At 41.0% G+C, this 15,069-nt stretch overlaps 1 protein-coding gene and 1 long non-coding RNA gene across 2 annotated transcripts in view; one reads left to right on the top strand and one right to left on the bottom strand.

Annotated features, from left to right (window-relative positions):
• Zfp455 (zinc finger protein 455) overlaps positions 1–15,069 on the bottom strand; it is a 118,947-nt gene that overhangs the window by 76,054 nt on the left and 27,824 nt on the right. The window lies entirely within an intron of this gene.
• On the top strand, positions 12–537 carry LOC134485874 (uncharacterized). Its single transcript, XR_010064169.1, has 2 exons — positions 12–121; positions 276–537. It is a non-coding gene; the product is annotated as an uncharacterized LOC134485874 (long non-coding RNA).

Genomic DNA, 15,069 nt, shown 5'->3' with positions numbered 1-15,069 from the left:
ACTGGTAAGAGCTTTCAGGAACCCAATGAACCGGTGTTTCACTCCCAGGATTCCTGCCCATCTGTGAGTAGGTGACTTTGGGTAGCCAAGACTCCTGTGACTGCAGCAACGATGTTAGCCTGTGAGTCTGTGGAACCAAAGGAAAATTCCACAAGCTACACCCCTCCTCTAAGAAAAATACCCATGCCGGGAAATTCCACGGGTTACACCTCACCCGCCCATTTGTGGTTTTCTGACTTAGTTACACCCTGTCCTTGTGGTCCTATGACCAGCAGGTGGTAGTCTCATGACTGGCAGGAACAGCACGGACTTTCCACCACCCAAAACCACAGCACTGCTCCAGTCACTGTGACCAATGTACCAATGAAGTTAAAGGACAAATGTTTCCAACCAATCCTTGTGTGCCTCAATGTACCCATCCCCATTCCTGTATATTTTGTGCTTAAAAGTAGACTGTATCTGTAGGACGGGGTTGTTGTTCTTCTCCTGCTTGAAGGTTGAGGAACCCTGGTTTATTAATAAACCTATTGCTGATTGTATCAAATCTCGGCTCTGGTGGTATTTGGGGACAAACGGATCTTTGGTGGTGGTCCTTCGGGTCCAACAAGTCGAGCTTTTCAAGGTGATGTTTTCTCGTTATTTTGCTAGAAAGCTGATTTTAAAGGATTTTATTGTATCTTACTACCTAATGGAAAGTCCATACTTTCATGACCTGCTTTACTTAAAAATATGGAATCAGGAAGCTTATGTAGGACTGAGCAAAGTGCCCTCATGAAGATATTGGAGAGATCCTACACTAGCAACTTAACAGCACACCTGGAAGCCCTAGAACAAAAAGAAGAAAACACACCCAAGAGTAGTAGATGGGAGGAAATAGTGAAATTCTGGGCTAAGATGAAACAAATAGAAACAAAGAAAACTAAACAAAGAATCAATAAAACCAAAAGCAGATTCTTTGAGAAAATCAACAAAAAAGAGAAACTCTTAGCCAAACTAATTAGAAGTTACAGAGACAGTATCCAAATTAACAAAATCAGAAATTAAAAGGGAGACATAACAAAAGAAACTGAGGAAATTAAAAAATACAGGATAAAATCCAGGAAACTCAAGAAGGTTAGCAAGCAAATGACCCAAATGAGGATGATTCAATCCCACTTGAGAGGGAGAAGAAAGCAATCACAGGAGGCAGGGAGAAGGAGGGACAGACCTGGATGGAATAGAGGAGGGGGAAGGGAAAGGTAGAACATGATCAGGTATTGGGGAGGAGAACCTCTAGAATGTATCAGAGACCTGGGAGTTGAGAGACTCTCAAGACTCTAAGGGAGGGACTTTAGGTGAAATGCCCAACAATGGGGAGAGGGAATGTGTAGACCTCACCTCCAGCTGAAAGACTGGACATCAAATGGAGGGAAGAGGTTGTCATTCCACCGTCAAGTCTCTACCCAGAATTGTTCCTGTCTAAAAGAACTGCAGGAAGAATAGAGAAGATACTGAGGGAAAGGATATCCAGTGACCAGCCCAACTTGGGATTCATCTCAAGGAGAGACTCCAATATAAAAACATGCCGGACACTATTACTGATGTTATGGTGTGCTTACAGACAGGAGCGTAGCATGGCTGTCCTCTGAGAGGCCCAACAAGCAGCTGACTGAGTCAGACACCCATACTTAAACCCAAACAGTGGACTGAAGTTGGGGACCTCAGTGATTGAATTAGGAAAAGGCTGGAAGAAGCTGAGAAGGAGGGCGACCGCATAGAAGAGCAGTAGTCTCAACTAACCTGAACTCCTGAGATCTCTCAGACAGAGCCACCAACCCGGCAGCATACAGCAGCTGGTCCAAGGCCCTGACATATATACAGCAGAGGACTGCCTGATCTGACCTCAGTGATAGAAGATGTGAAAGGAAAGTTATACAGATTTAAGGTTTAAAAAAGTAAGTTTCAAAATTCACAGACTCAGGGCTAAAAACCGTAAAAGGCAAGCCCAGGCAAGTCCAGGCATGAAGGGGCCCTCCCTGCCACTAGAACTAACAAGACCATAAAGATAAAGAAAAGGAATGCAGGAACCAGCCCGAGTTATCAGGACTGACTCATAAACTATCTAACAGGAGGGCATCTCCCCCAGCTTACTCAGAGTCACACTTTAACCAGATGTCCTTCAAACCCTGATAAGCCTGGCTTCTAAAATCCTGATGCCCCAGTCAGCACGTACTCTTCTGCTGTGTTGTAATCTCACTGCTATGTTTGAATGAGCCAATACATTATAGTCGCGCCAGAAATTAGCCAATTGTGTGTAGGCGCGACAAACCCCCTAGTTTTCCCTATATAAACCCCTGATTTTTGAGTTTCGGGGTTGACTCCTCTGTCTCCTGAGTGAGATATGTGTCGGCCCGGAGCTCCGTTACTAATAAATGGCCTCTTGCCTTTACATCAAGCCGGACTCTCGTGTTTCCTGGGGCACGCCAACCCGAGACTAGAGCAAGGTTCTTTCAGATGTACCTAATCCTTGAGAGATTTGAGGTCCCATGGAAGGCGGGGTTTAGTGGGGAGGAGTACCCTCTTGGAGACAGGCTTCTAATATGCATTTGTGTGTTCACGTATGCTTGGGTTTGTTACATGGAAACTTAACTGAGGTACTTACTGATTCATATGAGAGGTGCTAATCCTTGAGGATGCAGTATTTATTCACAATTCTTCTGCATTGTTCGCTATTTCCTAGTGGAATTGTTTAATTCAAGAGGAGGAGGAGCTACCCTGGTGTAGGCCCAATGTGAGCACGCAGAATCTAAAGGTAGCCTCATTCAAGCAGGATATTAGGAACCCATAGTGTGTTTCACAAGCACATGTAACAGCAGTTCTAGGAGATCAGACCCCTTAATCTGTCATCTTAAGGCTTATGTACAAAAATGTATAAACACACAAGCAAGAGCACACATACATGTATGAATGCACATATTCATGCACGCAAATGTTCATAAACTAAAACAAATATTCACGATTAAAAATTTTAAGCTGAGTGTGGTGGCATACATCTTAAATCCCATGACCAAGAAGCAGAGAGTGTTTGATATCTGAGTCAGAAGCCAGCCTAGTTTTAGATTGAGGTACACAAATGTTATGAGTGCACAGAGAACCCTGTCTCGAAAGAAAAAAATAAAAACAAGAAAAAAAATTGAATCTCAGAAAAGGAATTGATATTTGAAGAAAATATTATCTCCCCACTCTTTAAATATATACAAAAACAAATGGTCAAATACCTGCCAGTTGACTTTTTTTTTTAAAAAAAAAATACATCCTTTCATCAGTGATAAGCAAATAATCCAGTGAAATAGACTCCTTGCTAGTGAAGTTCTCAAGACCACTATGTCCACCACACTGAGCCTCTCCCATTTCCCCCAGATGAATTACAGGCCCCTTTATCACTGCATCTGTTACAAGGAGGCACAGAAGCTGTGTAAAGAGTTCCATATTTTCTCTGTATACATACTGTGCTGGGTCATTAGGCCATTATTGAATGGTTACCCTACAGAAGACTGAGCAATGGACGTTATTATATGACTTTATAATACGTCCACATGCTACCCTCCACAACAGTAAACATTATACTATCCATTTGTGCATATGGGAGGGTTTACTACTTACCTAAGTGAACATGTGTCTTTTGTCAATCCTCGTGTGTCTGTGGTTATTCTTTTCTTGCTTTGAATAGATCTACCTATGTATTACATGCAGATACCCCTGGACCTTCTTTGCAACAGAATTATTGAGTGTTCATAGCATAGAATGCTGTGAGCATTCTATTTCAAAGAAATAGCTCAAGGTCTGGACATCAGAACACTCATCTCGACTTTGCACATCAACAAATGTCAGTAATGAATAGACACATTTGATATAAATTAGATTTATATTTCTTTTAGAATGGAAGGCCCTTTGACCTTACATATCTGTGGAAATAAACGCATTACTTTTTACTTCGTGAGTATTAGTTGGATTCTCTCTTGTTGTGATGGAGTACTCTGATAAAAAGCAATTTGGGGAGGAAAGGTTTTACGTGGCTTACACCTCATAAATCATCATTTTAAAAAGCCAGGCAGGATTTAAACACTAAACTTAAGACAAGAACAAAGGCAGAGACTGTACCAGAATATGGTTTCAGCTGGCCCCACCCTCAGTAGCTCCATTGTTTAATTTGGGGTTCTATTTTGTTTTAAAATGGATATTTTTTATTTACATGTCTAATGTTATCCCCTTTTCCAGTTTCCCATCAATAAACCCCCTATCCCAAGCCCCCATTTCTTCTATGAGGGTGTTCCCCCACCCACCTCTTGCTGCCTCCCTGTCCTGACATTCCCCTACACTAAGAAATTGAGCCTTGGCAGGACCAAGTGTTTCTCCTCCCATTGGTGCCCAACAAGGCCATCCTCTGCTACATATGCAGCTGGAGCCATAGGTCTGTCCATGTGTATTCTTTGGATGCAGGTTTAGTCCCTGGGAGCTCTGGTTGGTTGGCATTGTTGTTCTTATAGGGTTGCAAACCCCTTCATTCCCTTCAATCCTTTTTCTAACTCCTCCAATTGGGACCCATAACTTAGTTCAATGGTTTGCTGCAAACATCTGCCTCTGTGTTTGTCTACTCTGGCAGAGACTCTCAGGAGACAGCTATATCAGGCTCCTGTCAGCATGCACTTCTTGGCTTCAGCAATACTGTCTTTGTTTAGTGGCTGTATGTGTATGGGGTGAACCCTCAGGTGGGGCAGTCTCTGGATGCCCTTTCCTTCAGTCTATGCTCCAAACTTTGTCTCCATATCTCCTACTGTGAATGTTTCTGTTCCCCTGTTATGAAGAACTGAAGCATCAGAACTTTGGTCTTCCTTCTTCTTGACCTTCATATAGTCTGTGAATTGTTTCTTGGGTATTCTGAGCTTTTGGGCTAATATCAACATATCAGTGAGTGCACACAATGTGTGCTTTTTTTGTGATTGATTACTTCACTCAGGATGATATTTTCTAGTTCCATCCATTTGCCTATGAATTTTATGAAGTCGTCATTTTTAATAGCTGAGTACTACTCCATTGTGTAAATGTACCATATTTTCTGTATCCATTCGTCTGTTGCGGGACATCTGGGTTCTTTCCAGCTTCTGGCTATTATAAATAAAGCTACTATGAGCATAATAGTGGAGCATGTGTCATTGTTATATATTGGACCATTTTGGGGAATATACTCTGGAGTGCTATAGCTGGGTCCTCAGGCAGTATTATGTCCAATTTTCTGAGGAACCTTCAGACTGATTTCCAGAGTGGTTGTACTAGCTTGCAATCTCATTAACAGTGGAGGAATGTTCCTCTTGCTCCACATCTTTGCCAACATCTGTTGTTACCTGAGATTTTTATCTTAGCCATTCTGACTGGTGTGAGCCTGTATCTCAGGGTTGTTTTGATTGGCATTTACCTGAAGACTAAGGATGCTGAACATTTATTTACGTTCTTCCCAGGTGTTCAATATTCCTCAGTTGAGAATTCTCTGTTTAGCTCTGTACCTTATTTGTTAATATGGCTATTTGATCCTGTTGAGTCTAATATATATATATATATATATGTATATATATATATATATATATATATGTGTGTGTGTGTGTGTGTGTGTGCCCTCTATTGGATGTAGGATTCCTAATCAGTTGCCATTTTGTCCAAATGACAGTGTCCTTTACCTTACAGAAGCTTTGCAATTTTATGAAGTCCCATTTGTCAATTCTTGTTCTCAGAACATAAGCCATTGGTGTTCTGTTCAGGAAATTTTCCCCAGTGCCCATGTGTTCGAGACTCTTCCCCACTATTTCTTTATTAATTTGAATGTGTCTGGTTTGATGTGGAGGTCCTTGATCTACTTGGACTTAAGCTTTGTACAAGGTAATAAGAATGGATCAATTTGCATTCTTCCACATGCTGACCTGAAGTTGAACCAGCACCATTGGTTGAAAATGCTATTTTCTTTCCACTCAATGGTTTTAGCTCCTTTGTCAAAGATCAAGTGACCATAGGTATGTGGGTTCATTTCTGAGTCTTCAATTCTATTCCATTGAATACCATACAGTTTTTATCACTACTGCTCTGCAATACAACTGAAAGTCAGGGATGGTGATTTCCCCAAATGTTATTTTATTTTTGAGTATAGTCTTCACTATCCTGGTTTTTTTTTTTGTTATTCCAAATGAATTTCCAAATGGTTCTTTCTAACTCTATGAAGAATTGAGTTGGAATTTTGATGGGGTTTGCATTGAACCTGTAGATTGCTTTTGGCAGGATGGCCATTTTTACAATATTATTCCTGCTAATTGATGAGCATGGGAGGTCTTTTCATTATATTTTTACAACAACAGCCCCAGAATCCAGAGACACAAGAACCCCCACCCAGCCAGGGGCATGGTCCCTTCTGGTCTGTACCCAGTCCCACAAAACCCAGAGGAAGCTCGACTCCCAGGTGCTCTAACATGCCCAGGATCACAGTTTGAAATTGCACCTGGAGCAGACCTGGGGCTCTGGCTCCAGACACTCACAACACCCACAGGAAGCTGGACTACCAGGTGCTCTAAAATGCCCAGGATGACAGGATCACAGAAGAAGCTTGACTCCCAGGAGACCAGACATAATCAAGAGCACTGGAGCTCTGACACATTCAAGACTACAGAGGCCACAACATTTTTCAACACCCAGTGTATGTGGGACCCCCACAGGAACAAGAGACAAACAAACCCCTGCCAAGCCAGTTCCTAGTTCCTTCCAGCTTACACCAGGGCCTAGTGCAAACCAGGGCTCTGACTCCTCTCCCACTCCTGCAACACCCTGAGAAAGCTGAACTCCCAGGAGTTCTGACACAACAGAATCTCAGGAGTTTAGTCCCACCAGGATTTCTGGATCCCAGAGGCAACTTAACTCCCAGAAGCTGACAAACCCAGGATCTCAGGATCACAGGATCTGAGGATCATAGGATCACAGAGAAAGCTGGACTCTGAGGAGTTCTATCACAACTGGGATCACAGGATGGACAGGCTTCAGTCAAAGACAGAAAGGGCAGGTAGCACTAGAGTTAACCATATGGTGAAAGGCAAGCACAAGAATATAAGCAACAGAAACCAAGGCTACTTGGCATCATCAGAACACAGTTCCCCCACTACAGCAAGTCCTGTAAACCACATCACACCAGAAAGCAAGATTCAGATTTAAAATCACATCTCATGAGGGTGATAGAGAACTTTAGGAAGGACATAAATAACTCCCTTAAAGAAATATAGGACGGGGGTTGGCAATTTAGCTCAGTGGTAGTGCGCTTGCCAAGCAAGCGCAAGGCCCTGGGTTCGGTCCTCAGCTCTGAAAAAAAAGAAAGAAATATAGGACAGAACAGTTACCAGGTTGAAACCCTTAGAGAGGAAACACAAAAAACCCTTAAAGAATTAAAGGTAAATACAACCAAACAAGTGACAGAATTGAACACAACTGTCCAGGATCTAAAAATGGAAATAGAAACAAAAAATAAATCACAAAGAGAGACAACCCTAGTTATACAAAACCTAGGAAGAGATTAGGAGTCATAGATGCATAGATGCATCACCAACAGAATACAAGAAATAGAAGAGAGAATCTCAGGGGCAGAAAATATCATAGAAAACATTGACACAACAGTAAAAGAAAATACAAAATGCAAAAAGCTCCTAACCAAAACATACAGGAAATCAGGACACAATGAGAAGATCAAACCTAAGGATAATAGATATGGAAGAGAGTGAAGATTTCTAACTTAAAGGGTCTATAAATATCTTCAACAAAATTATAGACAACTTCACTAATCTAAAGGAAGAGAGGACCATGAATATACAAGAAGCCTACAGAACTCCAAATAGACTGGATCAGAAACTCCTCCCATCACATAATAATCAAAACACCAAATGCACAAAACCAAGAAAGAATATTAATAGCAGTAAGGAAAAAAGGTCAAGTAACATATAAAGGCAGACCTATCAGAATTACACCAGACTTCTCACCAGAGACTATGAAAGCCAGAAGATCTTGGGCAGATGTCATACAAACCCTAAGAGAACACAAATGCTAGCCCAGGCTACTATACCCAGCAAAACTCTCAATTAACATAGATGGAGAAACCAAGATATTCCATGACAAAATCCAATTTACACAATGTATTTTCACAAATCCAGCCCTACAAAGGATAATAGATGGAAAATTCCAACACAAGGAGGGAAACTACACCCTAGAAAAAGCAAGGTTTTAACAAACCTAAAAGAAGACAGCCACACAAACATAATTCCAACTCTAGTAACAAAAACAACAGGAAGCTACTGTACCTTTCTCTTGAGCTCCTCTGGACTCAAAAGGGCTCCTCAGGTTTTTGTCCTAGAATACTGTTTCACCTGTGTCCTGCCAGCTGCTACTCTGTAGTTCCTGCAAGCCCAAATAGAAATTTATCTCTTACTCCAAGATTTTCCATAAGGCTCTTCCAAGCAAAAAGTGAGAAGAGAGAGAGAGAGAGAGAGAGAGAGAGAGAGAGAGAGAGAGAGAGAGAGAGAGAGAAACATTTTTGAAGGGTCAATTGCTACCAAAGAAGTCAATAACTCCTCCCCTAAACCTGTGTCACCATCATGATGTGGGATTCTAACCAAAGTCAGTAGGGACCAGAACCTATTCTACTTTACAGTGGGGTTTCTCAAGGCCATCAAACTAACTTTGCCTTGTGTCATTGAGCAAAGATCACAAGACCTCTTCCAATCAACTTGCCTTAAAATAGGCAAGAACTTTCCATTCTTTAGCGTTCTTATCGATGGAGGCTTTAGAGGTACACCCAAACTAAATATCTTTAAGATACACAGACAAATCCATCTGATAAATCTATCTAACCTTGTATATATTGCTAACAATTAGGGGTTCGATGTACAATGATCAAATATCCTGTAACAATGCCCACCACATACTAATCAATACACTGCAAAGTCACTCAAGTCCCCAATAAAAAGACATAGACTAGTTGAATGGATGTGGGAAAAAAAATCCATCTTTCTGCTGCCTACATGAAACACACCTCACCATCACAGATAGTTATTGCTTCAGAGTAAAATGTTGGAAATATATTTTCTAACCAAATGGACCTAAGACATAACCTGGTGCAGCTATGCTAACACCCAACAAAATAGAAATCCAACCAAAATTAATCAACAAACAAACAAACAAACAAAACAACAAAATGAGCCAAACATGAAAGAACACTTTATACTCATCAAAGGAAAAATCCATAAAGATGATGTTTCTATTCATCTCAAACACTATCTTCTCAGATGCTAAAATTACCCCCACATAATCCACACACCTCTAGCATTCAGGGCAACAAGACTGCATGTTTCTCTCTATTCCATTCTTTGAGCATCCATTGCTCTGGATGTCCTAGAGCCTTGGCTTCCTGATGTCACTGGCCCTTGGTAAAGACTATTTTACCTTCTTCTTTTATAAGTTGCAATTCTGTATCTTGAACATATCAATGAAACTATATAGTATCTATCCCTCAATGCCTGAAATAATTTCTAGTTTCACTCATATTATCACAGTTCACAATACTATTTTTTTTCTGAAAAACTGGTAAACTTAAATTACATTTCCCACATTCCTAGTCCTCTCATGTCCCCTGACAGTACATTTAAAATATGACATATTATTCTTTAGTTATTAGTATTATATGTATGTGTATATGCATGCAAATAACTATATAATTATGGCAGCTCCTCAGTGTCTCCTGTATTTATGTTATCAGTAGTAACCCATATTACTGAATGAATATGAGTGGGCTCAGCCCTGAGAACATCAGTTCTCCCTCTCTTGGCAGTTCTTAGGTGCCCATACTCTATTGTCTAGCCAGGAGAATCCCCCTGCAGAGCATCATGTGCCATTGTCATTGCTCAGGTAGGCATGTTGTTGGGTTTCAAGGGTGCAGCTTCCCTTTACTTTTTAGGATACACAGTCTCACAGAAGACCTCCTGGGCCTCTGGCTCTCATAATCTATCTACCTCATCTCCAGAAATATCATGATGGTTTAGTATATTGGCATTAGTATATTCTCAACGAGCTACCAATGGCTGTCTATGGTTCCAAGTATGATGTACATCTTCTCAATCCACATTTAAGTCCAATTAGACAGCTGCTGCTAATGTCAAATGTGAGAGGCCTGTGGCACATTTAGGATATCATGCCACACTGCTCATTGCTGTGGTTCACTGGTGTGACAGCTAAGCAGAAACATTTATTGCTTTTTTTCCCCATAGAAGCTGGTAAAACACCTTCCAACTATATGAAACCTTGTCCCTAGGCAGAAGGACTTCAGGTCAGATGCAGGTGTTATCTTGTATCTGCAGTTCCTTTGGTCTAATGGTCTTTTCACTATTAGAAGACTATTGCCACAAGACTTTTGTTACAGTAGAAATATATACTTTGTAAAGAATGTCACATGGAATAATATCTTTAAAGAAAAGATGGAGTTGAGTAACAATGAGGATGTCAACAGAACTCTAAGTCCCAGGCAAACTGAAGAAAATTGGTGATTCAAACATTCAGGATTTTCTCAAGTGAAAAGCAACTGAACTATCTTAAAATTGTAGTTCTTTGGGCATGTTCCCATTTTACGAGAAAATGAAGAAAGAATCTAACAAATATTTTTAGTTTTATACCATAACTATAAGATCAACAAGACCAGAGAAAAGAGATCAGTGTGCAGAATGGCAAGAGTCCAGAGCACAGTGAAGATGGAAATGTTATTCTCTGAGGGAATTGAAACAGATCCCCAATGGTGAATTAACTGCAAAGATCATTCCCTATGTAGCCCCACACTGTGTAGCCTCTGTTGTGCATGGTCAAGTGTCTGATGTCTTGAAGCCAATCTCCTGTGGGATTCTGTGGAGGAGGGGCAATGGGCAGGATATTATTTAGTAGACATTTTACCCAGTAAAGGTAGTGGCAAATATTTTATGGGCATATGAAACTGGCATAATTTACTCTCGATGCAAAACAAATGTAAATAAGGTCTGTTATGATGAAGGCAAACTGTCATTTATTAAAAACTACTATATATTCTTACACTAATTAGGAGATAGATATTTATGCTGCAGTTGACTGGAGACTGATCCCAGAGGCAAGCTGAGAGCAGCAGAATTGACGGAATAGATATATTAAAAACTCTTGCATTTCCTACTAGTGTCCCTCAGAGACATCTTTTAAGAGAACCTGGTAAAAGTAAAGACAAGTGAGACATTGGTGGGAACTCAAACTGAGACTCAAAGAGAGGGCTGAATTCCTGATCAGGTTAAAAACAATAGTGACCTTCCATTTAGAAGGTGTTTATCTACAGATGACACAGTTTAGTGATTAAAATACACACCACACACATCATGAAGCAACATCTCCTAGAACTTGGCTTCAAAGCTTTATTCACATAACAGTGATTTAAGTGACACGATTTTAATTTTAGTTTGAAAATAAAAATCACATGCTTTGCTCTGTACATCAGGTGCCTAGATGAATCTGTGATGAATCTGTGGATTTTTATTTTATTTTATTTTTTTATTAACTTGAGTATTTCTTATTTACATTTCGAATGTTATTCCCTTTCCCGGTTTCTGGGCAAACATCCCCCTAATCCCTTCCCCTCCCCTTCTTTATGGGTGTTTCCCTCCCCACCCTCCCCCCATTCCGCCCTCCCCCCCCAACAATCACATTCACTGGGGGTTAAGTCTTAGTAGGACCAAGGGCTTCCCCTTCCACTGGTGATCTTACTAGGATATTCATTGCTACCTATGAGGTCAGAGTCCAGGGTCAGTCCATGTATAGTCCTTAGGTAGTGGCTTAGTCCCTGGAAGCTCTAGTTGCTTGGCATTGCTGTTCATAAGGGGTCACGAGCCCCTTCAAGCTCTTCCAGTTCTTTCTCTTTCCTTCAACGGGGGTCCTATTCTCAGTTCAGTGGTTTGCTGTTGGCATTCGCCTCTGTATTTGCTGTGTTCTGACTGTGTCTCTCAGGAGAGATCTACATCCGGCTCCTGTCGGTCTGCACTTCTTTGCTTCATCCATCTTGTCTAATTGGGTGGCTGTATATGTATGGGCCACATGTGGGGCAGGCTCTGAATGGGTGTTCCTTCTGTCTCTGTTTTAATCTTTGCCTCTCTATTCCCTGCCAAGGGTATTCTTGTTCCCCCTTTTAAGGAAGGAGTGAAGCATTCACATTTTGATCATTCGTCTTGAGTTTCATGTGTTCTATGCATCTAGGGTAATTCAAGCATTTGGGCTAATAGCCATTTATCAATGAGTGCATACCATGTGTGTTTTTCTGTGATTGGGTTACCTCACTCAGGGTGATATTTTTCAGTTCCAACCATTTGTCTATGAATTTCATACAGTCATTGTTTTTGATAGGTGAGTAGTATTCCATTGTGTAGATGTACCACATTTTCTGTATCCATTCCTCTGTTGAAAGGCATCTGGGTTCTTTCCAGCTTCTGGCTATTATAAATAAGGCTGCTATGAACATAGTGGAGCACGTTCCTTTTTTATAGGTTGGGACATCTTGTGGGTATATGCCCAAGAGATGTATAGCTGGATCCTCAGGTAATTCAATGTCCAGTTTTCTGAGGAACCTCCAGACTGATTTCCAGAATGGGTTTGTTTTTTTTGGGGGGGGTTCTTTTTTTCAGAGCTGGGGACCGAACCCAGGGCCTTGCTCTTCCTAGGCAAGCGCTCTACCATTGAGCTAAATCCCCAACCCAGAATGGTTTTACCAGTCTGCAATCCCACCAACAATGGAGGAGTGTTCCTCTTTCTCCACATCCTCGCCAGCATTTGCTGTCACCTGAGTTTTTGATCTTAGCCATTCTCACTGGTGTGAGGTGAAATCTCAGGGTTGTTTTGATTTGCATTTCCCTTATGACTAAATATGTTGAACATTTCTTTAGGTGTTTCTCAGCCATTTGGCATTCCTCAGCTGTGAATTCTTTGTTTAGCTCTGAACCCCATTTTTTAATACGGTTATTTGTCTCCCTGCGGTCTAACTTCTTGAGTTCTTTGTATATTTTTGATATAAGGCCTCTATCTGTTGTAGGATTGGTAAAGATCTTTTCCCAATCTGTTGGTTGCCGTTTTGTCCTAACCACAGTGTCCTTTGCCTTACAGAAGCTTTGCAGAATCTGTGGATTTTAAAGAGTTCATATATTTTTCTGAGTCTTAAAGTACCAGTACAATGAGTGTATTCAGTAAACAATAGGAACATGTACCCCAATTCATCTGACTTATTTTTATATAGATTCTGGAAGGAAGAGAACAACAGAATACAGTCTTAAAGAAGTGCTTGCTGACAGGAGCCTGATATGGATGTCTCCTGAGAGGCTCTGCCAGAACCTTGCTGATACAGATGAGGATGCTTGCAGCTAACCATCTGATTAAGCACAGGGACTCCAATGGAGGAGTTAGAGAAAGGACTGAGGGAGCTGAAGGGGCTTGCAACCCCATAGGAAGAACAACAATACCAACCAACCCAGAGCTCCCTGGGACTAAACCACCAAACAAAGAGTGTGAGAGACCCATGGCTCCAGTTGCATATGTAGCAGAGGATGGCATTGTCTGGCATCAATAGGAAAAAAAGCCCTTGGTCCTGTAAAGGCTTGTTTCCCAAGTGTAGGGGAATGCCAGGGTGTTGAGGTGGGAGTGGGAGCATCATCATAGAAGCGGGGCAAAGGAGGAGGGGGATATGGGAGAGGGAGAAAAAGGGATAATATTTGAAATGTAAATACATAAAACATCCAATAAAAATGAGGGGGGAGGGAGGGAGGGAGGGAGGAGAGAGAGAGAGAGAGAGAGAGAGAGAGAGAGAGAGAGAGAGAGAGAGAATTGGCAGGGTCACCAGACACTTTTCATACAAAATATGCCACTGATACGTTGATACGTTATGGCATTTAATAATAACTATGTAAGACACTGTGACAGAGATGTTAATAGCATAAAATGACAATGTAATGAGAATCTGTTTTTTTTTTTTGGTGGGGGGGAGCTATTCCTTACATATCTGCTTGGCTCCTGTTCAAATCCTTTGTCATTTCTTTTCATGGCCACTGACATAATCACATAGATTGGGAATAAAGAAATGTCATACCACCACAACTCTCCTCAGAGTTTTCCAGAGATGACATGTTTAACACAGTAAGGTTCATCCATGAGCTATAAGAACAAATATCTCCTTCCCTCATACGAACATTAGGATATAATGAAGGAAGCCTGGGAGGAGAGAAAGAGAACTACACACCAAGGGGACCTGGACTTAAACTTGTGCAAGAGAAAGGAATCCCATGTTAGCAGTTTGCATTTCTCATTGAAGATGGCAGTTACCATGTAAAGGACAGTGGAGGATGTGGTTTTGTTCCTCTAACTGTAAGAAGCATCTGCAAGTGGCTGAGCTTCTGGGACAGGAACATGGGAAGGTAGCCAAGCTGCAGCTTCAGAAAAAGATACAGAGATGTAAACCACAGTAGCCTGCATCAGTTAAGAACTTCAGGAAGGAAATGATGGCATCTCAGCTTAGATATTAAAGGAGGAAACTGGAAGAATTCAGGGAAGACCAGAAGAAAGTATCATTAGGTCATGGCAGAATCTAACACAAGCTCTATTACCCAAAGGAGTGAATATTTCCTGCAAATAGGAGGAATATTAAAGCACAGGAAAAAGAAGAATTAGTCCCCACATAGTAAATGCAAATTAGTATCTAGTCACCAAAATATAATGTCTTTACAAAGAATAGGTTAATGAAAAAAGTTTAAATAACATGTGGAATTGGGCAACAGAAGTTAAGCACACAAAGTTTGCAAGTCAGAAAAGTGTTGATTGCATGGGTTTCTGTCATGGTACTCCCTCTAAGAAACAAGAAATGAACCATAGAAAAGCCTTTCTTATGTCCATAAAAAATATTTAAATGTTTTCTGACACAGACCTATGTAGTCAATTCTGGCCTTAAGTTTGCTGTAAAGCAGATAACCAGAAAGA

The sequence above is a fragment of the Rattus norvegicus genome, chromosome 2, assembly GCF_036323735.1.
Source record: "Rattus norvegicus strain BN/NHsdMcwi chromosome 2, GRCr8, whole genome shotgun sequence".
In the NCBI taxonomy this organism is placed as follows: Eukaryota; Metazoa; Chordata; class Mammalia; order Rodentia; family Muridae; genus Rattus; species Rattus norvegicus.
This window is presented reverse-complemented; position numbering and strand designations above follow the sequence as displayed.